At 38.8% G+C, this 19,271-nt stretch overlaps 1 non-coding gene across 1 annotated transcript; it reads right to left on the reverse strand.

The window, feature by feature from the left end:
• Positions 1-1,119: 1,119 nt before the first annotated feature.
• LOC133074269 (U6 spliceosomal RNA) lies at positions 1,120-1,222 on the reverse strand. The gene has a single exon (XR_009697122.1). It is a non-coding gene; the product is annotated as a U6 spliceosomal RNA (small nuclear RNA).
• Between the last annotated feature and the right edge of the window lie 18,049 nt (positions 1,223-19,271).

A 19,271-nucleotide genomic window follows, 5' to 3' on the forward strand; every position in this document is an offset into this window, starting at 1 on the left:
ATACATTGATTACAAGGTTTTAATTCAACAGAATACTGAGTTAAATAACTGAATTATAATGTAATTTGGTGTGATCTCCAAGAATGCTAATTTGAAATGAAGCAGAGCCTAACTAAGAAAATAAACAGATTCATCACACAATAAAACAGATGTAACTCTAATATTAGAGGTCATAAAAAAAACAGAGAGCAAATAGAAAATTATAAAGCTTTTGTCTTAGAGAAATGGATATTATTTAGAAGCAGGTCATGAAGTGCTAGTACTATTTTTAATCTATCATTCCTGAAATCTGAAAAATGAATTTTTTGACATACACTAAGGAAATATTTTTGCAACAAAACTAAGAGGAAAGAAAATTTACTGTAAAGGTTGTAGCAATAGGGAAGAACACACCATGCCCAGTCTGAAAGAAGCACCAAGAATTTTAAGTATTGTCTTCTTTGAGCATCTTCCATTACAGGTTTCCAAAAGGGATGGTTTGCATCAGATATAATTTTCTGTACTATAGACACAGATCACAATTCACAGAGCCTCTTCATACTTTTTGAAGTTAGCCATAATGATCATGTAGGCCATTTGCTGACTTCTTCTGAGCCTCTTTGAATCTTATGTGAAATGTTCAGTGAATTCCTTGCAGGTAGCCATTTGGTGACTGCCCTCTAATTTATCTTTGACTTCAATCACAGTATTTTTCTTAATTGCCGCTCTAGTGTTACTTTTTTTTTTTTCTCTCAGTGGTTAATATGACTCTTAAAAATCACAATTTAGAAATAACTAACACCAATTTTAGCCCAAAGTGAAAACACTATTTAGGTGCAAAGGATTGTGGGTAATTTCTACATGGTAGGTATAGACTATAAAAGGCAAATAATCATTTAAAGAACACATTTTTCAACAAGAATTGAATTTTTTCTTTAAAAATTTAAAAATCTCTGAAATTGAGAAATATTATATCAATTACTCTGTTTCCATTTTAATTCTTCAGTTATTTGATAATTGCCTAAATCAAAAGAAGTAAATGTCACTAGTATCCACACAGAAAAATTGCCCCAAGTCCATCACAAAGGAGAAAATCCTATTTTCTCTTTATTCCACCCGTGATTTCCTTAAAGTCGGTTCGTAGTTGTTCAGCTATTCATTTGCGTGTCATCCTTGCGCAGGGGCCATGCTAATCTTCTCTGTATCATTCCAATTTTAGTATATGTGCTGCCGAAGCGAGCACTGTTCAGCTATTCATTCAACAAATAATTACCGTGCAGACACAATGTCTTCAGGATTCCAAGATGAATCAGACACTTCTCTCACTTTGAATATCTTCATGCATGCATAGATCACTGTGTTAAGTAGTAAAGTAAATCATATTATATGTTTCTGTAGTCTAAAATATGTCTAAATTAAAATTTAATAAAGGAAAAATTAACATTCTGATTTTTTGGATATTACATTACTTTGTATATCTTAATTTCCCAGATCAAACAATATTTTAAACTCTCTAGAGATAATGTATTTTTGTCATTTTAAACCTGTATGCTGGTCAGGAAGCAACAGAACTGGACATGAAACAACATACTGGTTCCAAATAGGAAAAGGAGTACCTCAAGGCCGTATATTGTCACCCTGTTTATTTAACTTATATGCAGAAGACATCATCAGAAATGCTGAGCTGGAGGAAGCACAAGCTGGAATCAAGATTGCCAGTAGATGTATCAATAACCTCAGCTATGCAGATGACACCACCCTTATGGCAGAAAATGAAGAACTCAAGAGCCTCTTGATGAAAGTGAAAGAGGAGAGTGAAAAAGTTGGCTTAAAGCTCAGCATTCAGAAAACTAAGATCATGGCATCCGGTCATATCACTTCATGGCAAATAGATGGGGAAACAGTGGAAACAGTGTTAGATTTTATTTTGGGGGACTCCAAAATCACTGCAGATGGTGACTGCAGCCATGAAATTAAAAGACTCTTACTCCTTGGAAGGAAAGTTATGACCAACCTAGATAGCATATTAAAAAGCAGAGACATTACTTTGTCAACAAAGGTCCATCTAGTCAAGGCTATGGTTTTTCCAGTGGTCATGTATGGATGTGAGAGTTGGACTATAAAGAAAGCTGAGCATTGAAGAATTGATGCTTTTGAACTGTGGTGTTGGAGAAGACTCTTGAGAGTCCCTTGGACTGCAAGGAGATCCAACCAGTCCATCCTAAAGGAGACCAGTCCTGGGTGTTCATTCGAAGGACTGATGCTGAAGCTGAAACTCCAGTACTTTGGTCACCTGATGCAAAGAGTTGACTCATTGGAAAAGACCCTGATGCTGGAAGGGATTGGGGGCAGGAGGAGAAGGGGACGACAGAGGATGAGATGGTTGGGTGGCATCACCGACTCAATGGACATGGGTTTGGGTGGACTCCGGGAGTTGGTGATGGACAGGGAGGCCTGGCGTGCTGTGGTTCATGGGGTGACAAAGAGTTGGACATGGCTGTGTGACTGAACTGAACTGAAGAATAAAGTGTGTTGATTTTGGTAGATAGCCGAATAACAGAAGTACGAAATATTATGTGTTTTCATGTTTCTTTTGACCACATCAATTCACAATATCAGTCCTCTTGGAAAGTATACTGTAGACCAAGGAAATCATTGGTTTTTGATCATTCAGTTACCAAAAAAGAAAAAGTTACCAAAAATGCCATTTTTTATTGCAAAAATAAAGCAATGAAAATTGTTAGGGTTTTAATGTTGTCTTCTCTCTTGACTAGGAGGGCATGTCATCTAACTTTTGTATGCCCTAATTGCTTTCTCTGTCACAAAATTTTCATTTTTAAAGTATATCTTGAAGATACTGATGATGTGGCATTATGTTTATCTCAGCTCTTTGACTCAAGCAAACCTGGTTTCCAATCCTACTTCTACCACTTAGCACCTATGAAAACTTGACTCGGTTTTTTAATCTTGGGTTGGCTAAATTAAAGAGAATTTACTTTCAAATATCAAAAATGTATCCAGAAGTAAGGAGATCCCTGGGCACAGCATGTTAGGCCTCTGGCCCTTTTTTTTTTTTCTGATGTTCTTGACATGCCCAGTTTGATTCTTGGGCTAGTAGTAAGACATATGCAGGAGTTCTGGGGACTACATTGACAGGAAGATATCCAGAAAAAGAAAGGAAGCAGCTTTTTTTTTCACGTCTTTGTCCAAAAGCTGCTCCCCTCACCCAACAATAACAAAAAGTATCAAAAGACTTCCCCGGGTGTCTTTGGTGAGAAGCAGGTCACAAGGTCATCCTTAAACCAGTCATGTTGGTGGAAAGAGATTGTTTAGCTAGTGGGGATCTTTCTGAAGAAAGATGGGTTTCCTGAGTCACTTGAAGAGTTTGTTTTGGAAACTTAAACAAAGTTGAGGCTCCCTGTAATTGTTGACAGCCGACATATCTCATTATGTGTTTGTTGACTGACTACAAAGGAAGTTGAGGATTCAGTACTCACACACACACACACACACACACACACACACACGCACTTCTTCAAACCGTCCAAAGTATGTCAGTTTTAGTTTGAATAATACCTAAGAGTTTAGTTTGAATACTATCTAAGATTTGCAAGATTATGGTCATGTAAATATCATTTACTTTTAAGCTAGATAATTTACTTTGGTTTAATTTTCTTTTTTATATGCTTTCTGCTTTTCCTGGAATTAATAATTGTTTACATTTTTTAAAATTTAGCTATCTTGTTTTCAGTGTTGTATTTTCTATCATTTTCATTAGATCTGGGTCCCTGAGTCTATGCCTCTCTGTTTTATATTCTGCAGAGAATAAATCTCCATCCTCTGGGAGGGTAGGGAAGGGGAAATCAAGGGAGGATGGGTTTCAGGCCATGCCAGGTAGGGATCTACATAGACCTTCCTCTACAGACTTTAAACCAATCTTTTTGTTTATAGCTCTACAACTCAAACTCATAGTCCAAGGTGTTTGATAGTTCCAAATTATGAGCCTTTGGCTAGTAAGAACTGTTTTGTTTCTTGTTGAAATCCCTGTTCTGCAGGCAATCAGGTTTCAGCTTCTTCCTCCCTGCTAATACAGTTAGCAGGTATTATCCTTATTATCTATTTATATCACCTTTTGGGTTTACCCATTTGGATTTTATTCCTTTACTTATATTTTAGTGGGATTTCTGGAGAAAGCAGACATGAACGCATGTATTTAATTTGCTACGTTTAACCAGATTTCTGTTTCTTAACTACATTGAGACTCAACTTCCCCATCAATAAAATGGGAATATTAATACTGTGGTACCTAGCTCATGGTGTGCTTGATGGATTAAAGGGGCAAAGTGGGAAAAGTTTCAGTACATTTCTTGACACATAGAAAGCAGAAAATGTTTATTATTATAAGGTTATACAAGAAATATGCATACAACACTTGCATATAATAAATAACACATAAGAAAATGTATTTCCCTCAGCCTTACCCAGCAAATAATTATCTGTGTTGGTCATAAATAATTATATTTCTATTATCATTTCCTAAGGAAAAACTAGTGATTTTAATAAAATAATTTGAGAGGGGGCAGAGAGCGACTTGAAAATAAATTTATAAGTGTATCTAATAATTCTGATTCTGAGACTTTGGTTTATCAAAAACTGAGGGACTACCCTAATCTTGCCTGATAGAAAAAATCATCTCTAAAGGATGTATAAGTTCCAAGAGATCAACATATTATTAAAGGTATGTTCTTATTAAAGCATATAATCAAGATGAATGTAGTCACTAAAGGATGAATTTAGTGGTGTCTGGACATTCCACTGAAAAAGGGAAGCAGTTCATCATCTTATCACTAAAGGGTTTCCCTGATCCTGGCAGCAGCAGCTGCTCCCTCCCTCTCTGCCCTGCATTGTATTTCATCTGCATCTCTTCATCACCTTTGCTATCTCATAGTTCACATACTTCTTCACACATGGGTTATATTCTCCTTTGACACAGAGCCAGGCCTGATTCATGTTTGTATTTCGCACAACCCTGTCATAAAGCCCTGAAAATTCCTGGCGTGCCATAAATATCTGATGAATGAATGAGCACTTTTACTTCTCCCCCACTTTCTGTCACATGTAAAAACCCAATTCGTTTTTAAACCAAGGTTTCACTAATTGATACATTTTTACTTTAGTAAAATAGGAGATTGACTTTTCATACGTGATTTTAACCACCACGTCCTGGAGTGGGTTGCCCTCCCTTCTCCAGGGAATGTTCCTAATCCAAGGATGGAACCCAGGTCTCCTGCATTGCAGGTTTTACCACCTTTGAAGGCTTCTGAGCCACCTGTGAAGCCCACCCCTTCCCCATCCCAGATGTAATGAATAGTTTAATTGAACTTCTGTGTTTTTAATTGCTCTCTTTTGCATCTTTATATATGAATCTCCATTTCTCCAGTTATTTTTGGTGCAGACCCTAAGAAACTGGTGTCAAGCCTGTCACCATCTATCATTTAGGGAAGATTAACTATTGGTCTTTGTACTTTTTCAGTCCTGTGAGGGGTATTTGGTTGAGCCATACTTTTTTTTCCAGTCAAATTCTAAACTTTCATTGTTGTTCAGTAGCTCAGTTGTGTCCAACTCTTTGTGACCTCAAGGACTGCATCTCACCAGGCTTCTCTGTCCACCATCTCCCAGATTTTGCTCAAACTCAAGTCCATTGAGTCGGTGATGCCATCCAACGACCTCATCCTCTGTTGTCCTCTTCTCCTCCTGTCTTCAATCTGCCTCAACATCAGGATCTTTTCTAATGAGTTGGCTCTTCACAACAGCTGGCCAAAGTATTGGAGCTTCAGCTTCAGCACCAGTCCTTTCAGTGAATATTCAAGGGTTGATTTCCTTTAGGATTTGCTGATTTGATCTCCTAGCTGTCCAAGGGACTCTCAGGAGTCTTCTCCAACATCAGAGTTCAAAAGTATCATTTCTTCAGCTCTCAGCCTTCTTTATAGTCCAACTCCCACATCCATACATGACTACTGGAAAAACCATAGCTTTGACTAGATGGACTTCTGTTGGGAAAGTAATGTCTCTGAATTTTAATATGCTATCTAGGTTGGTCATGGCTTTTTGTCCAAGGAGCAGGCGTCTTTAAATTTCATGGCTGTAGTCACCATCTGCAGTGATTTTGTAGCACAAGAAAGTAAAGTCTGTCACTAATTCCATTGTTTCCCCATCTATTTGCCATGAATTGATGGGACTGAATGCCATGATCTTAGCTTTTTGAATGTTGAATTTTAAGCCAGCTTTTTAATTCTCTCTTTCACCTTCATCAACAGGCTCTTTAGCTCCTCTTCACTTTCTGCCATTAGGGTGGTGTCATCTGCATATCTGAGGTTATTGATATTTCTCTAGGCAATCTTGATTCCAGCTTGTGCTTTATCCAGCTTGGCATTTCACATGCTGTACTCTGCATACAAGTTAAATAAGCAGGGTGACAATATACAGCCTTGAAGTACTGCTTTCCCAATTTGGAACCAGTCTGCTGTTCCATTTCCAGTTGCTTCTTGACCACATACACGTTTCTCAGGAGGCAGGTAAGGTGGTCTGATATTCTTATCTCTTTAAGAATTTTACACAGTTTGTTGTGATCCACACAGACAAATGCTTTAGTGTAGTCGATGAAGCAAAAGTAGATGCTTTTCTGGAATTCTCTTGCTTTTTCTATGATCCAACTGATGTTGTCAGTTTGATCTCTGGTTCCTCTGCCTTTTCTAAATCCAAGTTTAACATCTGGAAGTTCTTGGTTCACATACTGTTGACACCCAGCTTGGAGAATTTTGAGCATTATTTTGCTAGCATGTGAAATGAGTGCAATTGTGCAGTAATTTGAACATTCTTTGGTATTGCCTTTCTTTGGGATTGGAATGAAAACTGACCTTCTAAACTTTTATTATATACCAAAAATAATGTTAGTTTACAGTATTATATTTCTACTTACAGTGACTTATTGTGAAACTTATAATTTATCACAAAACTGGCACTTAAATATTGAAAACACAAAGCAAGTGTGGTATTTTATCAGGATTGAAACAATATGTTAATGAGAATGGGAAATGTTTTATTTGTTTTTGGCTATGTCGGGTCTTAGTTGTGGCCCTAGCATGTGGCTTCTCTGGCTGTGGAGCAACAGGCTTGGTTGTTCGTGGCATGAGGGATATTAGTTCCCCAACCAGGAGTTGAACCCATGTCTCTTGCATTGGGAGGCAGAGTCTTAACTACCAAACCAACAGGGAAATTACAAAAATATTTTCTATAGAAATATGTCCCCCATTTGGTAATCTAAGTCAATGGAAAAACAAGAGACAATTATGGGCAACTTTACAAAACTCTACCTGGTTCACAAAACTTCTTTCTGATGTCAGTAATACGTATGCCAGTGCTTCATCAAATCTGTTCATCTTGACTGTGTTTTATTAATAACTTTCCTGATGTCATGATGATTTCCTTAGAAGACCTTCATTTTCATATTAACTGTTTACCATATAATATTGCTGTTTCTCCACAGTATAGAATTAAGGAATTTTTTACAGACAAAAGTTGTATATGTTTTGAGGGACTAAATATGTAAAGTTTAGGACTTGTGGACACAAGATGGGGAAACACTGAGTGGGGTGAATTGGGTACGTAGCATTGACATATATACATAATCATGTGTAAAGTAGATAGCTAGTGGGAAGCTGCTTTATAGCATAGGGAGGTAAACCTGCTGCTCTGTGACAACCTAGAGTGATGGGACTGGCAGGGGGAGGTTTCAAGAGGGAGGGAGTATATGTAAACATATAGCTGACTCAACTTGTTGTATAGCAGAAAGTAACACAACATTGTAAAGCAATTATACTCCAGTTTTTAAAAAGGTGTGTTAAGTTTAATTTGGGGCCATGGAAATTTTGGTTTCCCTGGTGGCTCAGATGGTAAAGAATCCACCTGCGATGCAGGAGACACAGGTTCAATCCCAGGGTCAGGAAGGTCCCCTGGAGAGGGGAATGGCAACCCACTCTAATATTCTTGCCTGGAGAATTCCATGGATAGAGGAGCCTGGCTAGCTATTGTCCATGGGATCGCAAAGGGTCAGACATGACTGAGTAACTAACATGGGAATTTATTTAATCATGTGCTTGCCTTTTTATTGTATAGGTAAGTAGGTCTTGGTGTGCCTCTAACAATCATTATACATACAATATAATTTGCTACATTCATGGGGCTAGAAATTTCAAGAAATAAGTACAATGTGTTGGATGAAATTTCAAAGAATAGAAAGTATTTGAAGGAGGAATTTTTGAATTAGCTTTCTTTCTCATATTGTAAAATGTTTCCCATGTGCCTGCCTTCACAGCGTGAGGGTCAGGACCTCCTGTATGCCTCCTGTGTGATCCTTATCAGTACATGATGGCAGTCAGAGTTATGCTGGAGAAAGCGTTTTAAAATCTGGTTATCCACAGAAAAAGGAATCACAGTCTGTGTTCTTTGTATCTGGCTTCTTTCACTCTACATAGTATTTTTGAGATTCGTTCATACGGCCGCCTGTATTAGTTGCTGCTTTTTGTGTTTCTGGCTGTAGAAATCAGAACAGTAGCTGTCGCTGGGGTCGGAGGCTTGTCTCTGTTCAGGCGCTCAGTTGTGTCCAACTCTCTGTAGCCTCACGGACACCAGGCTTCCTGTCCTTCACCATCTCCCTGAGTTTGCTCAAACTCAGGTCCATTGAGTCAGTTATGCCATCTAACCATCTCATCCTCTGTCATCCCCTTCTCCGCCTGCCTACTGTCTTTCCCAGCATCAAGGTCTTTCCTCATGTGTCTGCTCCTCACATCAGGTGGCCAAAATATTGGAGCTTCAGCTTCAGCATCAGTTTTTCCAACGAATAATCAGGTTTGATTTCCTTTAGGATTCACTGGTTTGACATCCTTGCTGTCCAAGGGGCTCTCAAGAGTTTTCTCCAGCACCACAGTTTGAAAGCATCAATTCTTTGACACTCAGCTCTCACATCCATACGTGACTACTGGAAAAACCATAGCTTTGGCTTTATGGAACTTTGTTGGCTAAGTGAGGGGTAAGAGGAGAATCAACTGAAAAGCAAGATGAGAGAGTTTTCCATATGGTGGAAATGTTCTGTTTCTTAAACTGTTTACATAGATTGTTTATTGGATTCCATGTAATATTTGTGCATTTGACAATATGTAGTTATATTAATGGGCTTCTCAGTTGGTGCTAGTGGTAAAGACCTGCCTACCGGTGCAGGAGACATAAGAGACATGGGTTTTATTCCTGGATTGGAACAATTCCTTGAAGAAGGGCATGGCAGCCCACTCCAATATTCTTTCTTGGAGAAGCCCATGGACAGAAGAGCCTGGCAGGCTACAGTTCATAGGGTTGCACAGAGTCAGACACAACTGAAATGACTAAGCATGCATGCAATTATATTACTATTTCAATACAACTTAAATTTGATCTAAAAGAATGAGGTGATCATGAGAGAAATGTTTTAAAGAAGTTTTTGAAGATAACGTGTGCTTGTTTTCTCTGTCAATAGAAACATATCTGTTCCAACTAAAATACGCTGGTTTTATTAATACTTCCCCTTGAAGAAATAAAGTGTACTAATGGTATTTTACATCAGTAGATGTGGTTCAAAGGGTCTAGATAAGAACATCTTTAATGAAAATTATTTTGATGCTTTATTAATTGACAAATATTTTAATTCATTTGTGAAGTTTTGAACTTGGTGGACATCCAGAGTGATGGGGCTAGAGTGTGTTGAACTCAACAGAAATATTCCCAGGGTCCTCCTGGAACTTCCAATCTATCAGAGAGGACCGAGGTGGAAAAAGAAATTACAGGCATGATGAAAGTTAAAGTATTAGTCTCTCAGTCATGTCCAACACCATGGATTGTAGTTTGCCAGGCTCCTCTGTCCATGGAATCCTCAGGCAAGAATATTGGAGTGGGAAGCCATCCCCTTCTCCAGGGTATCCTCCTAACCCAGGGATCAAACCTCGGTCTCCTGCACTGTAGGCAGATTCTTTATCATCTGAGTCACCAGGGAAGCCCATGCTGAGGGTCATGAAAAAGGGAAGCACAAAGTGCTTGGAATTGAGTGACCATGGGAAGCTAATGTAGCCAGGCAAGACTTCAATGAGAAAATGTTTAAACAAAGACCTAAATAGTGAGTGGAATTTCACTAGATGAAAAAGGAGCTGAGGAAAGTCTACTCTGAGGATTTGAGGATCACAAGCAGGAGAGCCAACACAAATTGCTGACCAGTAATGAGTAAAGAGTGTGTGAGAGGAAATGGACTAGAGAAGGAAAATGGAACTGGGGAGAGGAGATCTTACTGTCAGAGGACACAGCACAAAGCTTCAAAGGTTAAGGTGAAGATTTAGACTTTGACCCTTGATCACCAGCAAGACAATCCAAGTTGATACTGTGCTTTTCTCATCAATTGTTGCTGAGACCATCATATGTCTGTCTATAAGAGAAATCTAGGGACTTCCCTGGTGATCCAGCTGCTCTTCCACTGCAGGAGACACAGTTTCTATCCCTGTTCTGGGAACCAAGACCCTGCATGCTGCATGGTTAAGTAAACAAATAAATAAATAAATGAAATCTCTATGTGAGATTTTTTTTTAAAGCAATCTGTGTGTCTTTTTGATGCATTACTTGAAGAAAGGTTTTGTCCCCTGACAGAGTGAAGGTGTTGCGATTGAACATGAGACACAGATTTTATATTTCCCTGGATCATCACAAGGAATGATACAATGCTCAGCAGATACAATTTGACATCACTGATAGTGTCACTAATCTCTTGTGCAGTTCAGCAATAAAACATGTAGCCCCTCTTAAAGGGAAGTAGCTGATTGTAAAATGTAAGATAATTCCATAATAATGTACAAGGTCACATTTTGTGCCTTGAGATCTTCTGCTTCTCCACTAACTTGTCCCCAAAAATTACCTTCTCTCACTGCCCAGTCCACTGATGCATGGCAGGTCCAGAGTTACATCAAAGCCTTCCATCTGCCTTGCAACCTCTAACTCCAAACCAACTTCCCCCATGAAAACATTTTTCATCATTCTGAAATATGAATAAGCTGATATAGCATTTTTAAATACTTTCAGAGAATTGCTTGAAAAACAGACATGTCATCTTGGGTTGTGACAGAAACAGGGTAGAACCCACCACATAGTTTTAAAATTATATCAATGGAGTTCTGTTTTAAGGAACTTTAGATGCTAATTCCAGGAAGAGATTTTTGATCAAGTGTGAATTTTCAACCTTATGAATAGTATAACTCTTGCTCTACCCTTTTAAACTACCAACTAAATTTGAAATAACCACATTGCTTTTAATCTATGGTAGGACATGCAAGAAGACTACGAATAGTGACTTTCCCAAAAGGAAAAAGAAAAATTGATGAAGGTTTTCCATAGGAAGTTTCAGGAATTCAAAACTTTATCTTTAATCATTTGCCAACATAAGACTATATGCTCCCAGGGAATTTTCTCGTTCATTCCCATAATGGTTTGTAGTGTTCTATAACTTTTTCCTCAAGATTCAACTCGCAATTGGAACCTCAAAAGAATCCTTTGTCTTCTGCTTAACAGAAAAGTGGAAGTCACCAATTTAAAGGTTTTTGAACTACCTTCTCTCTCTCCCTATTCCCGTTGCCCCAAAGATGTACCTTCATTCATTGCCATCACTGATCCTCCCAGGCAGGAACCTCCACCTGTGTTCTGGGATGAGTCACTTAAACTCACATACTGCACCCCATCAAAGGCCTTCTCTCCCATACCTGCAACCTCTCTTTGCACTTTCCTAAAGCACTTTTATACACTGCAAATTCCATTATAATAAAATCAAAAGGCCCACATCTTTGACACCATATTAACATCCACCCAATGTCTGGACCAGAGATTATCAATTTTATTTTTTTTATTTTAGGAACACCTTGCACCCTTAAAAATTATTAAATATCTGGAAGGACTGAAAGTTTGTCTCCTCAGAATTAATTTATCTATATACCAAAGCCTTAACCACCAATGTGATAGCATTTGGTGATGGTGTCTTTGGTAGGTAATTAGATTTAGATGAAGTCATGAGGATGGAATCTCCATGATAGTATTAGTGTCCTTTTGTTTTTTATTTATTTTAATTTATTTGTTGGCTGCACTGGGTTTTCATTGCTGTACCTGGGCTTTCTCTAGTTGTAGTGCACGGGCTTCTCATTGCAGTGGTTTCTCTTGACATGGAGCACAGGCTCTAGAGCTTGGGGATTCATTAGTTGTGGCATGCAGATTAGTTGCCTCGAGGCCTGTAGGATATTCCTGGACTAGGGATCGAACCCATGTGCCCTGCATTAACAGGTGGACTCCCAACCACTGGACCACCAAGAAAGTCTGGTTGCGTATCTGCATGCTCAGTCACGCCTGACTCTTTTTGACCCTATAGACTGTAGCCCTCCAGGCTCCTCTGTCCATGGGATTCTCCAGGCAAGAATACTGGAGTGAAAGGAAGATTTTAAAATATTTAAATATTATTAAAATATTTCATTTACAAAAATAAAAAGAATATTGGAGTGGGTTGCCATGCCTTCCTCCAGGGGATCTTCCACAATCCAGGGATTGAACCCCTGTCTCCTGTGTCTCCTGCATTGGCAGGTGGATTCTTCTACCTGGAAGCCCAGGGAAGTCCAATTAATGCCCATTTAAAAAGACCTCTCTTATCCTCTGCCATGTGAAGATAGAGGAAAAAGGTAACCATTTGCAAATCGGGCAGAGGTGCTTACCAAACATGGATTCTCTTGACACATTGATCTTGGATTAACCCTTCAAAACTAAAAGAATAAATATTTATTATATAAGCCCCTCAGTCCAAGATATTTTGTTGTAGCAGCCCAAATTGCCTAAGGCAGCTCCCAAAGACCTTTTGATTATTTATTCACTGATGTTTACCACATGCAAAATTAAATCAGACTTTTTAATAATATTTATTTGTTGATTTTACAGTACCAGTGAAAAACTCATTATATGTAACACCAATATCATATTTTATGAAAAAAAAAAACCTATATTTTCCATAGCAAAAAGTTTAGTAGGAAGAATGGTAAGTGTTTTTAATATGTGACTTAATAGAAAACAGCTAGGTTCTCATAACTTTTTCTACATTCAACTTGTAGTAATGTTTTTGCTTTTGGTTGAATTATATGGAGGATATCTAGTCTCACACAAATCTATAGTCTAAAAAGACAAGATTATTGTAATTGACTTTTAATATTCCTCTTTGATGCCACATCAAAATTTGAAAAGTAGTAGTTTCTGAAAAATTAGTTGCAAAGTGAAATCTGAAACCATGTCTGTGGCCTTTTGGCATCCATTAAATTAAAATCCACTTGTCTATTTTCACTGTGAGTGCGTCTTTGATCCATACATGATACTATAACATTGTACATTGGAATTTTGAAATGCATTGGTCATTTGAGTTATGCAGCTGTTTCCAATATATAGTGGAAAACCCCACGGCATACTCTTTAGATAAGGAGTGAAGCATTTAGTATTATTATGAAATAGTTTTGGCTATTTGTCATCTGTATGGTCTTGTGGTTAAAATGGTAGGATATCATATCAGATTCTTGGATATGACTATCACCCCTGCCACCCTGGGAAAACCTGTACATACATTTATTATGGGAATAATAAAAATAACTTCATCACTAAGACTGCTGTTAATGTTGAAATAGCATAATACATGGAGCATACTGACACTGTAAATAACCAAGGATGATCATTCTTTTGACATTCTTTTAGTTTCTAAATTTCTCCTGTGTTTTCTTTACACTTTATGTATTTATTTATTTTGTTTTTGGCTCTGCTGGGTCTTCATTGCTGCACAGGCTTCTCTCTGGTTGAGATGAGCAGGGGTTACTATTTGTGGAAGTGTACAGGCTTCTCAAAGTGGTAAATTCTCTTGTTGCCAAGTGTGAGCTCTAGGCGTGCAGACTTCAGTAGTTGGGACACATGGGTTTAGTTGTTCCACAGTGAGTGGAATCCTCCTGGACCAGGGATCAAACCTGCATCCCCTACATTGGCAGGTGGATTCTTATCCATTGTGTCATGAGGGAAGGCCTTCTCCATTTTCAATTTCTATTCTTGGTCTTTACTTTTACCTCATCTCCTCTTCTGATCTCTGACATTACAGGTATATGTGGCCTTAGGTAAAACCTGGAGAAAATTTTCGAAGATGAAAATCTTTAGCTAAATCAAAAATGGAAGGCCAAGAGGCAAGAGAATGCATGCTTTTTAGGAAATGAGAAGATTTATAGAACTTGGAAAGTGAAGAAAACAAGTCTTAAAATTCCAAGGATGCAAAAGTTTCACTGAGAAAGGAATGACTTATTAAGGGTATTTCCTTATTAAGGAAAGTATATAACATATTCTGAGGCATCTCTAGCTTTTCCTAGGGTGTCTTTGGGCATCTGTGTAATAGGAAGCAGAGTTTCTCATTCAGGCTCCTTGGTTTGATGAATCACTTGGGAAAAGCATTATATCAACTTGAGGAAAATGCTTGTGTTTGGCTCCTGAGCCATAAAAAACAAACAAAAAAACCTGATTTCAGCTCTTTGTCAGAAATCTGACTCAAATTGGGTTCAAGTTTCCTGTTATACCTGCTATTGCTGTGTAACAGATCACCCTCAAATTTGGCAGGGCACTTTAAAACAGCCATTTCATTAAACTCAAAAATTCTCCTGTCAAGAATTCAGACAGGGCATAGTATAAATAGCTTGACTCTGCTTCTCCATGTCTGGGGCCCAGCTGGAAAGATTTGAAGACTGGGAGGAACCCTACAGAGCTGGAATCAGCTAAGGGCTCATTTACTTTCATTGCTGGGCTTAGCACCTATGCATGGTGTTTCCATGGGCCCGAGGCTCTCACAACATGGCAGGCTCAAGGTGGTCAGGCCTGGCACAGGGACTCGGGGCAAAGATTTCAGAAAACAAGTTAGAAGTTGCAATGCCTTTCATGGCACAGTTTCACAAATCACGCAGTATCACTCCCACCACATTGGATTGGTTGAAACAGTCCATCACAAGACTGCCTGTATTCTAGTGGAGAGGACATAGACCCTACCACTCATCAGGTTTAGTGTCAAAGAACTTTGTGACAATGTTTTAAAACTGCCTGAGTTCCAGACAATGGAAATTATTCTCCGGAGTGTAAGGTAAACAACAGTCGAACCCTGTGAACTTGGACCCGGGGATGAAGAATAAACAAGAGATGCAACAAAAGGCTTCAGGGCCCAGGGAGTAAGACGGAGAGTTGGACAGCTGGGGACCTGGCTGGACTGGGCTGTAGAAGGATTAGGATTCTCTGGTAGCCGAGCTGGGTTTGAAGAGATCGAACGAGAAAGTTTGGCAAGGAAAATGGAAAAATAAAGTAGAAACAAAATAAAATCCCTCATAATTCAATCACTCAGAAGTGACCAGAGTTTACATTCTGATGTGTTTGTTTTAGCACTGTGTCTGCATGTATGTGAGTGAGAATGTTTATGAGCTATGCGAGTTTGTATGTGTGCTCATACCTATGTGTGTGGGAGCATGCATGAGAGCCAACCTTGTGATCATATCATATCAGTTTTGTGTCTTGTCTTTAACCCAAGAGTCGGTTTACTTCTTGCTGGCATCTCTCTCTGAACAAACTTATATTTTAGCTTTGTTTACTTCTGCTAAATTAGCTAAGTTAATCTTGATAGAGTTCTCTTGTGCCCAAGTTTCTGTTTCTGTGCCCAGAGTCAATAGCCTGCTAAGTTATTATTGTTGTTAGGTGGTTTAGTCACTAAGTCGTGACTGACTCTTGCAACCCCATGGACAGAGGAGCCTGGCGGGCTACAGTCCATGGGATTCTCCAGGCAAGAATACTGGAGTGGGTTGCCATTTCTTTCTCCAGGGGATCTTCCCAACCCAGGAATTGAACCCAGGTCTCCTGCATTATAGGAGGATTCTTTACCAACTGAGCTACAAGGGAAGCCCATTAGTTGTTAAGTATTTACCAATTTGAATAAGTCTTCCCAACATAGGCATGAACAAAGTCACTAATTATGCCTTTCCATGAACTTCGGGCTCAAATACAAACACTTTACCAGACTCTGCCATCTGTAATTGATGTGCCATTCCTGATACCACCACAAAAAAGACAAGAAAAAGTTGCAAACATCACTCCTCCCTTCCAGAAACTATTGACATTGCCCCAGTTTCACTATTTCACCCCCTAAAATGTCTCCTTATTTTCCCCTTGTAACAAATGTCCAAAACAATATAGTAAACTCCTATCTCCTCAATCAGTAGCTTCATCTACCAGCAACCCGTTGTTCTGAGATGAAAAAGAGTCCAACGAACACCTCCTAAGCTCTTGTGCCTACTTCTGAGACATCTGTTCGATTCCTAATCCCAGTCATCAGAGAGAGCCTAGGCAGAAAGGATTTCTGCAGAGCAAATTGGTAAGGAGAAAATTATCCTGAGACTTGTATCACAGGAGAAAAGCTATAGTCAGAAGTTAAATACAGTAAGCACCCTCTATATGAATGAGTTTTGTTCCGAGAGTATGTTCATAAGTCCAATTTGTTTTTAAGTTCAATGAAGTTAGCCTAGGTACCCAATTAACACAATTGGCTATATAGTCATAGTATACTGCAATAGTTTTATAATAAATAAAAAACAAACATGAATAATAAAGAAAACATTTTTAATTCTATAGTATAGTGCCGTGAAAAGTACAATAATACCTTGTAACAGCTGGCATACAGGGGCTGACATCGAGTGAACAGGCAAGAAGAGTTATTGATTGGAGGAGGGAGAGGAGATGGAAAATGATAGAGCTGAAGCATCGTCAGCAATAGGAGTGGAGGGCAAGCTCCAATTTCACTCATGCCTGATGTTGATGACACAGGTTCTGGTTCCTTGCTGGAAAGAGACACATGTTCACATCCTTGAGAGTTCACAACTTGAAGATTCATATATAGAGGACTTACTGCATCTCTTGCCAAAATGTTTAAAAGAACGTAAGAGCAGAGTCTAGTTGAATATGTATAGCTGACTCTTGAGCAACACAGATGTGAACTGCATGGATCCAGTCTGTGCTGCATGTACTCTGCTGTGCTTAGTCGCTCAGTCATGTCCGACTCTTTGCAACCTCGAGGAGCCCTCCAGGCTCCTCTGTCCATGGATTCTCCAGGCAAGAATACTGAAGTGGGTTGCCGTGCCCTCCTCCAGGGGATCTTCCCAACCTGGGGATTGAACCCAGGTCTCCTGCATTTTAGGCAGATTCTTTACTGTCTGAGCCACCAGGGAAGCCACTCTACATGAGTTTTTTCTCTTTTTTTTCCACTAAATAATGTGCTACGGTTCTACACTGTCTGGTTGGCTGAATCTAAAAGATGTGGAACTCAGGCTAGGGAGGGTCCACTGTAAAGTTATACTTGGATTTTCCACTCTGTGCAGGGTTGGTGTCTCAACATTCTTCGCTGATCAACTGTATAATGTATTTTTTAACAAAAAAAATTTATATGGCTTATGAATATTTCCAAATGAGTAGTGTGTCTCATTCAAAGGAGCCAGCATGGCTGTACAATTATCCTAATGATGCTGTGCTAATTCATATCTTTTTACATTCCTCTTTTGAAATGATCTTCACAGAGGCTAGTGTATTATTTTGTCTATGTTCATTGGCATTTATTCAACATTCATTAGTCTCTGCTTCTTGTTGGTTACCGTTGTAGGCAGTAAGGTTATAGTGATAAACATGACAAACAAAATCCCTGCCTGCTCAGTAATTATAAACAAACAAACATTTTTGATGGTTCTAGGTACTGACAATGAGAGGGTGATTTGGGAATATTTTAGATAGGGGGGTTAGAGGGTGTCTTTCTGAGGAAGTAAACTGTGAAGAGAAAGGGAAAATAAACTTAAGATCTTGGAAGAATGGCCCAGAGAGGAAACACAGTTTGTTTTAACTTATGGATAAATGGAAAGTTACTGCAAGGTTTTCAGAAGGCAGTTTCTTAATTTGGATAATCTTTAAGAGAAGATTTGAGATAAGTGAGTGAATGTCATGAGTAGATTTGAGATAAGTGAGTAAATGCCATGAGTGATTCAGTGGAATCATAGAGTTTATGGTACAAACTGAGTTTTGTGGTTTGGGAAGTCATTTTTAAAAGATGATTTTCAAAACCGTGTTAGCGACCAAGACCACAGAAGTTTCTCCACACCAGCCTCACTCTCTGTGAGATACATTGTATAAATACAGTGGAAGAAGATGTACACCCCTGTTAAAGAGATATATAAATATATAATATTTAATGTGGGCAGACACCCTTGTAAAGAATTTAGTGTAAGGAATTGAACATATACATTGTATGTAACTAGGTAATATGGTTACTTTCATTGCTTTTCTTTTCTTTTGGGAAGGGTTTGAAAATGCCCTAGGCTTCCCTGGTGGCTCAGTGGTCAAGAATCCACTTGATAACTTACCAAGGCAGGAGACACAGGTTCAATCCCTGGGTGGGGGATATACCTTGGAGAAGGAAATGGCAACTCATTCCAGTATTCTTGCCTGGAAATCCCCAAGAACAGAGGAGCCTAGCTGGCTATAGTCCATTGGGTCGCAAAGTCAGACACAACTGAGAGACTAAACAACAATAAACACGCCCTTCAATTTTATTTTTTTAGTCTTCATGACAACTATTATAGTATACTTGCCTCCAGAGCTTATCCAAATGATCACATATTCCAATTTAAAGGAGCCAAAAGTAATGCAGTTTCCTTGAACTCTAAAAACAGAAGTGATTCTGGTTCATTAGGGAGACTTAAACTAGCCAATCTATAAACATAGAGCAACAGGGCATCCATATGCATATTTTTCCATTTCATAGACTTTACCACTCAGACTTCGGGGATCTTCCCGTAAGTTTGTGACTCATCCTTGGTTCAGATGACTTAATGCTTCCATCTAACCAAGGGAAGGGAATATGATCATTTAACAAATCCACGATCCCCAGTTAGGATGCCAGGAGCCTCTAAAGAAATGAATCTTGTGGCTTGGCACTTGTTATCTTTCCTTTTTTCTTTAAAAAAAAAATCAGTGCTTACAATTGGCCTGCTAACTAGCATTTCTTTCATCCCTTGAGCATATTTCTGGACCAGTTTGCTTTGCTATCTCAAAACAGACTACAAAAGAAAGTGGCTAAGACTCCTTGTATACATACAACAAAG

Source organism: Dama dama, chromosome 19 (genome assembly GCF_033118175.1).
Source record: "Dama dama isolate Ldn47 chromosome 19, ASM3311817v1, whole genome shotgun sequence".
NCBI lineage: Eukaryota > Metazoa > Chordata > Mammalia > Artiodactyla > Cervidae > Dama > Dama dama.